Raw genomic sequence first — 14,716 nt, 5'->3', positions numbered from 1 at the left:
CATCATAATTGTCATTATTGTTATTATTATTAAGATATTGCTGCCAACAACTGCTGTAAGGTATAACTGAAGGTGGCAGTGGACGGGGTGATAGTGACTTTCTCAGGCCAAAAAAAGTGGGTTTTGTCCTCTGAACTGCCTCACGGTGACCTCTCGAAGCTTTGCATCAGCGGTGGGAATAAAAGATGCTCTTCCTGGGACAGCAGTAGGGCCAAGCTGAGCATCCTCCCGGAGCTGAGCAAGTCCCTCACCCGTCAGGTGATGTTGCCACCCATCAGCCTTTGGGGTCCACATCTCCTGTGGGTTTTATAGAGAATTATCGGTTGCTCCGCGGTCTGCTCTGGAGTTTCTTGCTGTGGCTCGGACTCAGGAGCCGAGAAGCTCTTCACTGCAACCTCGACATACAAAAAGAGTTGGCTGTGGACACCTGGGCTTTTACTGATGAAAAACCATCTCATCAAGAAATTCCCCGCTGGAGATGGCCAGATAGTCTCATAGGAGACAGGTGAGAAGAGATACAGACATGAAGGTGGTGGGCAGTGTTAGATGGAACCCTTGTTCACCACCCATCACTTCTGGGGGAAAAAAGAGCTTTTATTATTCTCAATGATTAATATTATTAATTATTATCATCACCAACCACTACGTCCCCCCCCGTGCTGGCATCCATGTGCTCTCAAAGTAAATTTGCTTTGCAAGGAGGCTTAAAAACGTGCACTTTGAGAGGAAGGGAATAGATCCAACTCGTTTACACAAACAAGCAGGAGAACAGGCTTGTCACATTCCAGGCGTGTTTCCCCCGGCCACCGGCCCCCTCCCGCTCCGGTAAAGGAAAAGCTCTTTTTTCAAAAGAAATCCAGCACAGAAAGCTCCCCATCTGCAATAATTCAGAAGGGAATCTATTTGCGGGGCGATTTGTACACACGCATAGGTTATATTTGAGCTCCCAGGGCAATTTTTCCGTCCTTGCCTTGCCTGGCAGCGCAAAACGGAGGGGTTGAATTTTCAACCCCCAAATAGCAGCTGCACGGGGGGGGGGCTGTCATCGTCACATTCCCTTCCCTGAGCAACGCGGGATGGCCCCTGTCCAGGCTGGGAAATTGTTTAGCGTCCGAAAGACAGCGGCTGCACCCGCCGTTGGGGAGTGGTCCTGGGTCCACGCTCACCGGGAAGGCTCCGGTGAATCCCACCGGCACCCTACTGATGCTCTGCTGGGACATCTCGGTCTGTGAGCCCCGGGGGGAGCCTCAGCCTTGGTTTGCAGGACTGGGAAAAAAGAAAATCCAGGAGGGAAATCAGATAAGGCGCATTCCTGGGTGCACATTACTGAAATGACTTCGCATCGCAGCGCTAATGCCCATACTTGACCGGGGAGCCGCACAAATCCACTTGATTTATAGAGATGGAGGCGCAGGCAGAGAGAGGCCAAGGAGGGTATTTTCCCCCCTCCGCGCTCCCCGCCTGGTAGCTCGAGGAACAGTGACAATGTCTCTCTTGTGCTTGAAGTGCGGCACGAGAAAAAATGGGAAATGCCGGGAGAGCGATAAGCGGCATTCCAGCCGGGAAGGCAAACTCGGCGCGCGCCCATCACTCCTCGGCTGTTTACCGGCCAGCCGGGCGCCCTGAACGAAGCAATTCTGCCTGCTCGGGGTTTGCTACCATGAGATAAGGCCCTGACATCGACGTGGGATGGAAAAGCAGCCCGTGGTTCAACTTCACCCCATGCCAGGGGGTTGTCCTCGCCTTTCCCCGGAGCCACGGGGCATCAGTAATGATCGATTTTCTCCAGTTCTCCATCCTCCCCAGGTGCACCAGGTCTCCTCCATCCATCTCCCAACACACACTTGATTTTCCCTCTCTCTGCTAGATACTCAGCAGAGAAAAATTAGGACTGTCATAACTATGCTCAGAGCATCCCTAGAGGAGGACAGTTTGATAGGTCTCGTTCTGCATAAGGGGAAACTGAGGCACAAAAGAGACAGGAGGACCTCCATCCTTGGGGCTTGCAGCCAAGCCTGAACGTGGGCTGGAAGCTCCCGGGGCGATGCCTCGTCTTCCCTGGGAGAAATTTCTTTGCCCTCACTCCTCAAGCTGGAAGGGGAATTCAGAGGGGTGGGATGGGAAAAGCCCCGCTGGGATCCACACCTGACAGCTGAGATCTGGGGCTGTTTATTTTCCACACTGATCTGGCAGAGAGAAAAGAAACCGGGGTCACGGCGAGGGCTCAGAAACATGAGCTACCACCTCCCTTACGCTCCCTGCCTCAGTTTCCCCACCCCGCTGATCTCCCGGGGGATGAACTTTGCTTTTATTCCCCCCTACACCAGAAATCCCAGGGGAGCGCTGTGATTTCACCCGCATTGGCGGTGCGGCTCCGGCAGCCTGGGTGTTCCTCGGCGGCGCTGCCTAAATCTGCCCTCGCTTCGCTCGCACGAGCACAGCCCGGGGTGCTGCGATTATCAGCTAAAACCTGCTGCCTCGGGTTTTGCTGCTATCGTGCAGACATACCAAGCCACTGACTTTTACCTTTGTCCATCGCAGCGGTGGAGTTTCCTGGCTTGCTGCTTGTTTATGCATGTTTCCTCCTTGAGCCGTGACTCAAGCCTCAGGTATTTGAGATTTTGGTCATTACCGAGCTAAGCCACCTTCCCGGTACTGGGAGTGACTTTTGAAGCCCTCAGTTAAGGCGAGCGCCCAAGCTCCCACCACCCAGGGCTATGGCATGGCTTCCCCTGCCCTGGGCTTTGCACCCCAGCATGTTGGAGAAGCCTGCAGGCTCCAAGGTCTGGTGGCCCAAATACGTGCCTTGACCCCAGAGGAAGGTTTTGGGTGATGTGGCCCGGACAGAGAAGCCAGACCCACATCTGCCTTTATGGGAAGGTCCAGCTTGAGGAGGAACAAGTAGCTCCATCTCCTGTAGGGTCTGGCAGACGGCCTCTTGGCTGGGGGCCGAAGGCATGTGGTCTTGGAGCTCAGTTGGGTCTGTCCTTGCAGCATAGGGACAGAGTGGGACATGGGCACAAGGTCCTGCACTTGATTGATTGCTCCTTGACATGCTCCTACAATTACCCCCTGTGAAGACCGCCCAAAGCCATATTGATGCCCAGACCCACCCATCAAAGAGCAGGAGTTTGGCTGAGCTGCCTCACTTCAGAGCTGGACACTTTCTGGGCTCCGGGCACCTCCAGGGACCAAACAACCCATCTGAGCTGCAGAACTCTACCGATTGTCAAGGACAAATAGGAGCTGAATATAGCACAGCTGCCAAAAGCCCTAAATCCAGGAGGGTGGATCCAAAACTGAGCCAATGGGATGAAGAGAGCTGTTGCTGTTCACCCTGCACAAGATTTGAGGTCAACTCAGGTCTTGGCCCTGGGCTTTCCAAGCTGGTGAAGATGATACCTTCATTGGGCCATTAGGGACCACTCATCTCTTGGTCCTGCTCTCTTCAAGATGGTGAGGATGATGGGCCCATGGGGAGGAGGTGTGGGTGGACTGTGTAAAGCTGCTCAGGGCCATCAAAATCTATTAGCGCCCTCATGGACGTGACAAGGACAATCATCAAGGTCATTTGTCCTGCTACACCATGGAGAGGAGAGTCTCTGGGTACCAACCATGTCTGGGTACACCCCTGGTACACCAGCCCCCCAAAAGGCTAATGTAAAGGTTCTCCTCTAATTCACATCAGCACATCACGCCATGGAGATACCAACCAGGCGAGATACAGCCCACAGGTGGCACAGCAGCCATGAGACGAGAAGGAAAGACACACAAGTAAGACATCAACCATTCCTAATATGGAAGTAGCCTTCTAATAATACCCCAGGGAGCTCCAAACATTTTCTCAGCATGTCCTGAATCTCACAGCACCTCCGGGGTGTCTGCTTATACCTTCCATATTCAGAGGTAAACTGAGGCACCAACTTGCAGGGAGCTCCATCATGGAGGCTCCAGCTCGCCTGCTGAAGAAGGTACTTCCTACAGACGCAACCAAGGCTGAGGGACCACAGCATGTGTGTCCCCTCAAATCACTGGGCAAAAAGCATTTTGCTGGCTAAATTTGTCCCATTAGGTCCAAAAACAGATGTCCCACATGGATGAGAGATGGGAAACATGTCAGAGAAGGAGGAACATGCAAAAGTGCATGTTCAGAGCACCTACAGCAGGTAGGGACAAGCCAGCACGGCCATGCCCCGTGCCACCCCAGTGGCCTCTGATGCGAGATCGAAGGATCCCCCTTAGCCCTGGAGAAGCCCCCCCAACTCCTTGCAGCCAGCTCATCCATAAAGCAGGACGGCCGCCACCGCCGGACACCCGGGCACGAACGCTCTGCCTGTCGGCTGCAGATGTCCGTCCGTCACCTTTTAATCCCCAACCTTTGACCTTCCGCCTTTGTGCGGCCAAGGAAAAAACGCACATGTTAAGGCAACAAGGAAATGAACCGGAGTCTGATCCCCCTGATCCCTGCTTCACCTCCCAGGATGGGCCATGAGACCCTAATCCCTCGGCCACCGCAGCCAGGCAGCTCATCGAAGGATTGTCCCCACCGCAGGACGCTGAGCATCCTCCAAGGAATGGCAACTTGCTGAAAAAGAGTTGTTCTGCCCCAAATTCCCTTCGGGGCCCAGAGGCAGGGCAAGAAAGGAGTGAATTAAATAAGAGCAAGATATTTTTGCTCCTTCATGTCTAGGGTCACTGCTCCATCTAGTGTTGGAAATGTCCCTTCAGCAGGCGCTGCCTCCTCTCCAGCAGTGTCACCGCTGGGCAGGAACAGGTCAGCAGCCTGGAAAACAGGTCACTGAAGCCCTTTTGGAGGAACACAAAGCCCTGCTGATTTTATTCTGCTTGGGTTTCTGTTTTTTTATTGCCAGGAGGAGCTGTCTCTTATCTGTTATACAACCCAAATGCTTTGCCAGGTGATCTGCGAAGGGGCCGTGGAAGGAGCCCAAGTATCTGACCATATCTGAGTGCTTGAGCATGGGCAGTCAGTTAATTCCCACCCGCAGGGCACCTCATGACACCCCGATCTCCAGATGAAGCTACTGTGGTTCAGGGGCAATCAGGAAAACCCTCCAGCAAAGCACGTTGGGGGGAAGCTGCTGCCACAAAGCGGAGGCGTTCGTAGTGCCTGTGACAAGCAGCAATGCCATCAGTAGGGTTCAGAGTTAATGTTTTTTCATTGTGAGAAGGCAGCCATGCCTCTCTCCGAGGTACCTGAGCAGGAAGGATTATTTGCTTTTCTACTGCAAGATAAGGAAAACATCTCTGTGTCCATCAAACCTTGCACTCTTGGGCCAGGCTGGGTGGCAGCTATCTCAGATCAGGCTGGGATCAAGATTTTCTGAAGTTTTGGGGTGAAACAGTGGAAATGGGCTCCTTTTTCTAAAAATAGCCCAAACTGACCATTTTGGGGCCAGCTGGTTGTATGGGTCTAGCAGTTCCTGGCTTACCACCTCTGCAAAAACCCACGGGCCATGGGAAAGGGAGGAGAAGGGGGCCCCATCCAGCACCTTCAGAGAGCTGGAGCATTTTGATCCTGCTCCAGGAGAAACAGGAGCAGGTCATACCACCCACCATGGGGCACCCAAATTGCAAAGTTGATGTTGGGAACCAAAGTGCCTTCTCCAGTCAGCGGGGTGACATGGGCTGTGTTGGGGCAACTCTGGGGACAGCTCTGGTTTGCATCCCCCGGAGAAACCTGATGCTACGGAGCATTTCTAAAATATAAAAATAAAAAATAATTTAAAAGCATAAAAAATAATTCTCTGAAACAGTCATGCTACCAAAATAAATGGGGTTTTTTAGCTTAAAAATATTACAAATTACTTCCAAATTGTTTCGATAAAATGATTGTGACAGGAAATTGAACATTTCACAGAAATTTAAAAAACGCCGGAGTGGGAGTCAAATTTTAATTATTTAGGAAGCACCACCCATGGGTCTGTGTTGTTCCCAGAACTGGACCTCCAGGACCTCCTCCAAAACCTGCAGCAGTATCCTAACTGCCAGGATAGAGCCAGGAGTGATGGCTCTTTGCTTTGATGAAACCTTCTAGCTATCATGGAAACAAGAAGAGCCTCCAAAGCCAGGGACAGATAGGACAGGACCAGAAATCCCTCATGTCATAGTATTATAGGATAACTAAGGTGGGAAGGGACCTCAGGAGGTCTCTAGTGCAACCTCTTGCCCAAAGCACGGGGAGCAATCGGGTCAGACCAAGTTGTGCAGGACTTTACACAGTTGGGTCTTGAAAGCCTTCAAGGATGGACATGTCACAGCTCTCTGGGCAACTGACTCCAATGCTGGACCAGGCAGTGCTTCACGCATGGTGCTTGGAACAATGGTGTAAAAACGTTGCAGGAGGCAACCTGCTCCCAAACAGTAGCCCTGATTGCTACTAATGAAGCACGTGGCTTAATCCCTACTAAAACTACTGGTGTTAACTGATTTTGCTGCTAACCACAGCCATCCCCACCTTTGAGTCTCCCTTCCACCCATGGCCTCCACGGCCCTCCAGCAGCAGCAATATCTCCATATCTGCTGAGATGACATACGAAGGCATTTCCCCTTCCCCTCTCTGATTTAGCTTGGGTTTCACATCCCCCCCACGCTGCACTAGCTCGAAAACTACTGAGGGGCATCTTCAGAGCAAATGGCCACCGTTCAAATGTCCAAGCTGGAGGCACTGGTCCCAGGAGCTCTCACTCTCTGGAGCTGAGCCGTCCTCCCAGCTGAGACACACACCAACGTGCCCTGAAGACTCACTCTGCCCTTTACTTTATTCCCAGTGCCAGTGAAGGGAGTGTGGGCTTCCAAAATCTCCCCCTCAGCAGAGGCAAATCCAAGCCCATAGACCTCTAGACACCTCCATCCTTGGGACAAACAGGGCCACAACACAATGAAACGCAGTGGTTTCAGCAGAGCATCTGCCTCTCCATCTCTGGCTGATGCACAGGTAAAGCCAAACCCATGGGGACCCAAAAGCATTAGGCTGAAACCAACACGTTTTGCATGGTTTGAGGAGCAAAGTCACATCCAAAGGATGTTTCTTGGTCACGTTGCCTTGTCCTGATCACGTTCTGAATGGTGCATGTTCCCCATGCTGTGTCCCTATTCCCATTGCATTTGGGAGATGGTAACACCAGCCACAGAGTCCCTTGGACAGAAACTTGGCTCAGCCCTGCAAAGCCAACGGTGGTGAGCAACGGGCAAGGAAAATGTCCCAGAACCCCACAGAATTGGTTGATACAGGACCAGTCCAGGTGATGCTGTCTCCAGCCAAACTCCTCTGTGCCTGGTGGAAACCATTTCCAGCTAACTTGCCTTTTGTTCAAAGGGAGACTTTAAACATGGAAAGAGCGGTAGCCGCCAAAAATGAGCCAACTTCCACAAGCGAGCCCGAATCTGCCAAACCTCGTGCATTTGCTGCCACTCTCCTGTGGCATTGCTGGGATGCCCCAGGGCACGGCCCCCCAAGGGGGGTCCAAGCAACATCACGTCCCCTACCTGACTGCTGATCTTGGACAACCAGTTTGCCCGAGCCTTTGTGTCCTCTTCTTGATGGGCTTTGGCCACCAACCTCTCCAGGAAGTTAATTCTAAGAAGTTCTACCCCAGTTCACCTCTTTCTGCCTTTTTCTGCTTATGCATTTCCCATTTCTTTTTCCCAAGGTATTTTTCTCTCTTCATGGTGTTAGAAAAGGGTTTTCCTGATATTAAACACAATGATGGACACCACGGGGCAGTGAGAGCCCACTTTGGATGCAGCGTTGGCCAACACACGGTCTTTGAGACCTTTTCTCTACTGGCAAATACTGAGGAAACTTTTCAAGCATGAAAAAAAAGCTACTTGGGGAAAAACAGGGTGGAAGACACCAGAGAGACAGCAGTAAACACGTGGGTTTTATTTCCCCAGGAAAGCAGCTATTTATAGCCATAATATTCAGCTGCAGATCTAGTTTCCCTGGAGGCTGGTGGGAAGTGGGGTAACACAATAGATGCGTTATGGGACGGCTCCGGAGCAAGCGGGAGACCTCACGGGATGGGACAGCTGTGGTCAAGACAGCCCAAGCCCTACGTTGGTGTTGCAGGTAAAAAATTAATTGCCTGCAAATAGGCCTAAGGAAACCCAGTCATCAACAGATTTGGGATCAGCTGGGTTTTTTTAATGAGTTAAACCTGTATCCCATGGGTGAAACATGTCTCACCCCCTCCCCTTGCCCCTATAGCCTCCCCTGTGACAATATCTTGAGCATCCTAATGTCCCCTCTGCCCCTTTTCCTGGTGTCGTAAGAGCATCGGATCTCCTGGAGAAACTACATGGACCATCACCTCCTGGCAAGCTGGTGGACATTGGCCACCAGGTTCATGGGCTTTGATAGGGACCAATAGACAAGGCAATGTGGTCACACATATTTAATTTATTTTAGGACACCAGAGTAACAAAAATGTTTGTGCCCCCTTTGGCCAACCAAGTTGGGTCTTCAGTGATGGCTGAGACATAATAAAAGCTTTTGGGGCAAAAGGATGGAGATGGGGAGTCTGGGCTTGGCTTTGACTGGGTGCAGAAGATACCCTGGCCATGTCCCTCAGTATGGAGAGATGGCTCAAGGTGAAACCAACCAACCCAGTGTTGGAAAGCCATCAGCTATGGGAACTCCAGTCATCACTAGCCCAACTGTCCCCCCAGCCTTTGATGCCCTGATGCCCTCACACGGATGACAGCGTGGTCTCTACTGTCGCTTCCCCAGAGCTGCTCCCCGCGGGATGCCGGTCCCCACCCTCCCACCTGTCCTCGGCTGTGCTCTGGCACATCCCTTTGGCATGGGTGAACCTACGGTGGGGACAAAGTGACAAGACAAGACAGCCCAGCAGGTCCCCAAACAGTGATGGCTGATGATGCCAGTGCTGGCTTAGGAGGGCAGATGGTGCCTGGCATCAGCTCCCTTAAAATGCTGCTGACTCCTCCTCTGCTGCTTCTCTTGCCAGATGCACATACAGATGTACGTATAGCTATACCCTCACCCCGTAGAGCCATGGTCCTGGCTGAGGTCTGCATCACCGGGGGAATATAGGCATAAAGCCAAAGCAATGAATAGGGTAAGCCAAGGGGATGCCAACGCACCCGCTGCAGACGTGAATCTGCCTGATTTCTGCATGCAGGCAAAGTGAAAAGCCCAAATGAAGAAAAGCAGATTGATTTCCTTTATTTTCCCCGTTTTCAGAGCTATAAGCGGAGCACCCCGAGAAATTTGGGAGCGTGAGGGTTAATAATCCCACAAGTGTTTGCCAAACTATGATTTTCCCCAGCGGAGCTCCACTGCTCCCCAAATAATTCACCCTCCCGGTTTGTCCCAGCTAGCGGTGGGGTGGTGGTGGAGGACGCTGTACGGGCAGCGGGGTTTGGCTTCCCATAGAGCAACACCAAGCCCCAAAACACAGTCCAGAGCTCACAGGGGGAAACTGAGGCACGGAGCAGTGCGATGACTTCCTGGGGTCTGTTTAGCTTCTGACTGTCACCGAGCTGTCCTCCGGGTCAGCCCCTGCCTTGCGACCTCCTCTGGGGACGGCACTGCCATGCGAAGGAGATGATGGGGTAACCAGGGGGGATGGAGGCATCGCTCTCGCGTGGCAGGTGGTCCTCGGCCACCCGTGTCCCAGGGTCAGGAGTGGGGTAGGGAATTTTGGAGTCCAAGTGTTTAGCAGCACATGAGGCATCATCGCTTCTTGCTCTAGAAATGGGGAAAAAGGGAAGAAAAGCTGTGGGGACAGGGGCTGGCAGGGTCCCTGACCACTGCACAAGCCCCTCTGTGCATCCCATCTCCTCGGCCCAGCCTCACACACCTCCTCTCATAGCTGCCCTGGTGCCACCAAGGATTTAAATCCAGATCCTACCTTAAAGACGGTGCATCCAGCCAGGCCTGTAACGCCGAATGTGCTTTTGGCTTCCCCCCCCGAATACCACTGCCCCACAAATGGTTATTTTGAACGGCAGGTTTGCCCACAACCCAAGATAGCCCAGCCCCCGGCTATTTATATCGGCATTACAGACTACGAATGCTTCGAGACAAGAAGTTACATAGAAAACGCCTTTTGTCCGGCAACACAATCTGCTTTTTTGTTCCAGGGGCCAAGATAATTTGAACTGCGAAGCGCTACCTTAACGCCCTTCCACCAGTCATGGACTTAATTCTGGGGAGAATAACTCCCCGCAGTTATTGCTATAAAGCAACGCAGCGATTCAGAGAAACCTTTTCACTCACCGATGCCGGGGGGGGACCACCCAGGCGCCGGGAGGACAAAGCCAACCTCGAGCCCACTGTGAGGGGCAGAGCGGACCCGGGTCGGTGGGGATGGATGGTCCTGCAATGGTCCCCCCCCATCTTGGGGTGGGGATGCAGCTCGGAGCCCCAGCCTGGCAATGTGCACGCCCCGTGCATCGCACGAGGACAAAGCACGTGCAAAAGGGGAAGCCGGCCTCGCTGGGGGCTTTGCTGGCTCCGCAGCCAGGGTGTGTGCAAAGACTGTGGGCAGAGGGATTCATTTTTTAGGGGTCGCACATAGGCAACCACCCCCTCGCTGCCACCTCTTCCCCGACCGCTGTGCTCGTGCACCAGCTGCAGAGGTGTGTTTGGCAGCTAATGCATGCAAATCTATGCATATAAATACACAGAAATGTATGTTAAGAAAAAAGAAAAAAAAAAAATCAACCCTTTCTTTTAGAGCCATCATCTGGTTTCTACCCACACGGAGCGGGACCGGAGAGCCCCCTTTTCTCCCAACCCCTACCCCAGCTGGCTGGCCGCATTGTGCCCGGTCCCCAAGGGATGCTCGACACGAACGCGCCAGCATCCCCCCCTCGATGGAGAGAAAAGCTTCATCTCCCCCATGCTGGGGTCCAGAGGGCATCTCTGCCACTGATGTCTCGCCTGTGTGGCCTTGGGCACATCACTTGTCCCTGTCGCCCTGTGGTCCCATATTTGCCCCAGGCACAGGTCCGGCTCAGGGTGTAAGCAGGGGCTGGACGGCTGCTCCCACAGGGATTTTATCCAGTGTTTGGGAAGGGCATTTTTCCATCCGCTGCTGAACTGGCCTGAAATGAGTCTATGGACTAATAATCCTGTGGAGGAGATATACAAAAACCATGTGAAAGCCCCCCCTGATTTCAGAAAGTAAGGGAGAAAAAAACAGAAAAAGGGGGAAAAACATGTTCATTGGAAGCACAGACTATTAAGAGACTGAGATTCCAAGGGGAATCGCCACTGCAGAGAAATAAGGATAAAGCAGTCGGGCTGTGTCTGTCTGCCTGTCCAACCCAGCTCCGAAACACCGCAGGAGGCGATTCAGCTTCAGCATCAAACACATGGAGGTCTCCAGAGTCGCTGTAGACCCTATAGACCTTCTAAAATTTAATATCTGGGGGGAGGAGAGATGCACACATCAGGGCTGCAGGGGAGAGGAAGGCTGCTCAACCCCTCTATTAGACACTGGAGAATCCACATGGGTTAACACATCTGGGCAATTGGGTCTTCATGTTTTGCTGTTGAATGCAAAAGCCGTTGGTTCATTGACGGGGCATTTTGTGCGAGCCCATCTCACCCACGTCCTGGGTGCTTGGGCTGAGTGTGGGTGCTGCTGAGCACCCGGCGGGTCCCAGCACCTTTGCAAACCCGCTGCTGCCATCTGCTGCAAGAAACCTCCCTGGGAGCCCGCAGCAAAAAAAATCGGGGCTGAAAAAGCCCTTTTTGGAGCCGACCTTGCCACTGTTGCAATTTGGGCAGGCCTCCGTGCCTCAGTTTACCTGTCGGGGGGGGGGGGGAGCTCTGTCCTGAGTAGAGCGTGAATTCACACAGCTTTTGATTTCAGCATCAGCTGCGTTTTGAAATCGTTACGTTATCGAAGGTTTGTTCTTTTCAATGCACTAAAACTCCGGGGGCAGCTCGTCCGCTCCCCATACGGGAGGAAACACAGAGACTTTCCAAAGGACAAGTCCCTCCCTGCAAGCACGTTAACTCGGAAAGCAAAATGAGCAGAAAAAGGCCACGTTTGATGCTGTTTCTCCCCGGAGAAGAGTGGTCAAAACGTTCAGCTTTGGTATTTTTTGAACTGCCTGCTTGTTTTTCTTTTTTCCCCTTTTTCCCCCAGTTTTCCATGGTCTCTTACTTGACCTCAAGCTAGCTGTGGCCTGGGCTGGCCTTGCGAAGAGCTGCCAGTCATTACTACTGGGTTTCAAATTTTAATTTTTTCAGGAGCTTCGCTTTTGCTTTCATTTCCGTTTGGAAAGGGTATGAAAAAAAGAAAAAAAAAAAGAAATGAAACTGCAAAAACCTCTCACAGAAGAGCGAGTCCTGCCCTTGCCCCGCTCTAATGCAAAGAGCAGCCCCGGCTGCATCGAGGACTTAAAAACCATTAAGGACCTCGTTAAAACCAGGGGAGCAGCCAGCATGCCCCGAGCACGGCTTCCAGTCCCCTGCAAACAGGATTAGACCCTTCGGGAGCTCAAAGCTGAATTCAGGGGCTTCCTTAGGTACCAGGGGAGAAATCAGGACGACGGTTTCTGGTTTAAGAGATGCCGTGAGGAGAAGCGTTCTGGAAAGCTATTTATTTCAGGACATCTTGGAGCAGCTGATGGAGGGATTTCAAGCCAAGGAAACTCATTGCTGTAGTTTGCTCCTTGGAAAAAAAGGATTTGGGCCCAGACTCCTCCCGGGAGGTATTGAACGGAGCGGCTGAAGTCAGACGTGGTCAGCGTGAGCTCCTCGGCAGGAGCCAGCGGGGTGGAGGAGCTTCCAGGGTGACTCAGAGTTGGGACCTCATGGATGAACGGCTGCTGCTGTGATGGCCAACTGGGACTTTTCCCCACCAAAAGGCATGGTCTACACCAAAGGAGAAAGACCTTTCAGATGAGGTAAAAAAACTCCAAGTGACACGTCCCAAACCCACATCTTCCCCTCTGCTCAAGCCGCCAGCCAACCTTCCCACATGGACCACGGAAAAAGATCTCTACAAGAAGACCCATCCCAACGCAACCTTCATCTCCGTGCACCAGCCAAGTGACCCATCCCAAAGCTACATCCCCACCACGCTCACGCCATGACCAAGGGCCAAGCCCACGATGGGCTCTGCCTGGGCCCCAGCTGTATATAAGCCACCTGGCAAGCGTACGTTCATTAGCTGGTTTATAATTACAGATTCCACACCTCCAGAGATGCGTGGCTTCAGATCCTGGATGCTGGCTGCAAGTGGGTTAGGAGAGCTGCCCCGCACCCAGCGCCTCCCCCACTGAGGACCCCAAATCTCCATTTTTTTCCCCATTTTCCCACGCCTGCCTCTCACACAGTGACGGGAAGAGGCAGACGGTCCCCTCCAGCATCTCCATCTCACATCAACAGGACCTAACGCAGGAACAAGCCCCCGTGGCCAGCTCACATCTGTCCCTGCAGAATAAAATAGCAAACCAACCTCTATTTTGGCTGCAGAGGCATAAGTTTATTTTCACAGCATCAGCTCTAATTAGTGACCAGCACGTGCCCCTCAGACCCCGGTCAGCAGATCAGGGAAGGGTGGAACGATTTCGACAGCCCCGGCATCAGCGATAACATTATCTGCTGGGTGCCCAGCTCCCACCCGGGTGAGTTTTCAAAGGTTACAGAGTTTATTATTAAAAGACTGATTCATTATATTGTCTTTGTAACAGCATCATGGGTATGGGCTTAAATGTTAATTGCAATTTCTCGAGGATAAATCACAGCTGTTTCCCTAGAGATAAGCGCGGCGCACGCACTGCGAACGTACGGCAGTAACGTAAAGTACGTGGGCGTTTGCCCAAGGGACTGCAGAAACCCAGAGGACAGATTGTAGCACGGGGAGGGCACAGGTTCCCCCCTGCATCCTGGGGAGGGGAATAAAAATGACACCTCGGGATCTTGACCATGAGGTGGTCCCTTGGCCAGTCCTTGCTTGGGAGCTGGTGGATCAAGTCCTTCGTGTGCTGCTGTGTGGTCTTGGGCAAAGATACGTCCTACCAGATGATGTCCTAGATAAGAAGACGTTTCAAGGTTCTAATTTGTGATGTTTGTAGGTACCACACAGAGCTACCGGTGAATGTTACGATCACCTCATGGCAGATTTTCTCCCACTTCTGCCAGGAATGCCCAGAGCCGCAGCTGGATTAATAGTCATAGAATCATAGAATCATTAAGGTTGGAAAAGACCTCTCAGATCATCGAGACCAACCGTCAACCCAACACCCCCATGCCCACTACACCATGTCCCTAAGCGCCTCATCTACACGTCTTTTAAATACTTCCAGGGATGGGGACTCAACCACTTCCCTGGGCAGCCTGTTCCAAGGCCTGACCACTCTTTCAGTAAAGAAATTTCTCCTAATGTCCAATCTAAACCTCCCCTGGCACAACTTGAGGCCATTTCCTCTCGTCCTATCCCTTGTTACTTGGGAGAAGAGACCAACCCCCACCTCACTACAACCTCCTTCCAGGTAGTTGTAGAGCGCGATGAGGTCTCCCCTCAGCCTCCTCTTCTCCAGACGAAACAGTCCTTGAGGGGTTTTTCCTTCCATGAACTCTGGTGGACCTCTATGAACTTTTAGCACTGACAGCATCCTGCAGCAAGAATGCCCTCATCTGCAGTTAAATGGGAGGATGCTCAGGCACTACTGCACCATACAAGCCAGGGGCCTAGGTTAATTTACACTTGAA

This window comes from Calonectris borealis, chromosome 2, assembly GCF_964195595.1.
Source record: "Calonectris borealis chromosome 2, bCalBor7.hap1.2, whole genome shotgun sequence".
NCBI classification, from domain to species: Eukaryota; Metazoa; Chordata; class Aves; order Procellariiformes; family Procellariidae; genus Calonectris; species Calonectris borealis.
This window is presented reverse-complemented; position numbering follows the sequence as displayed.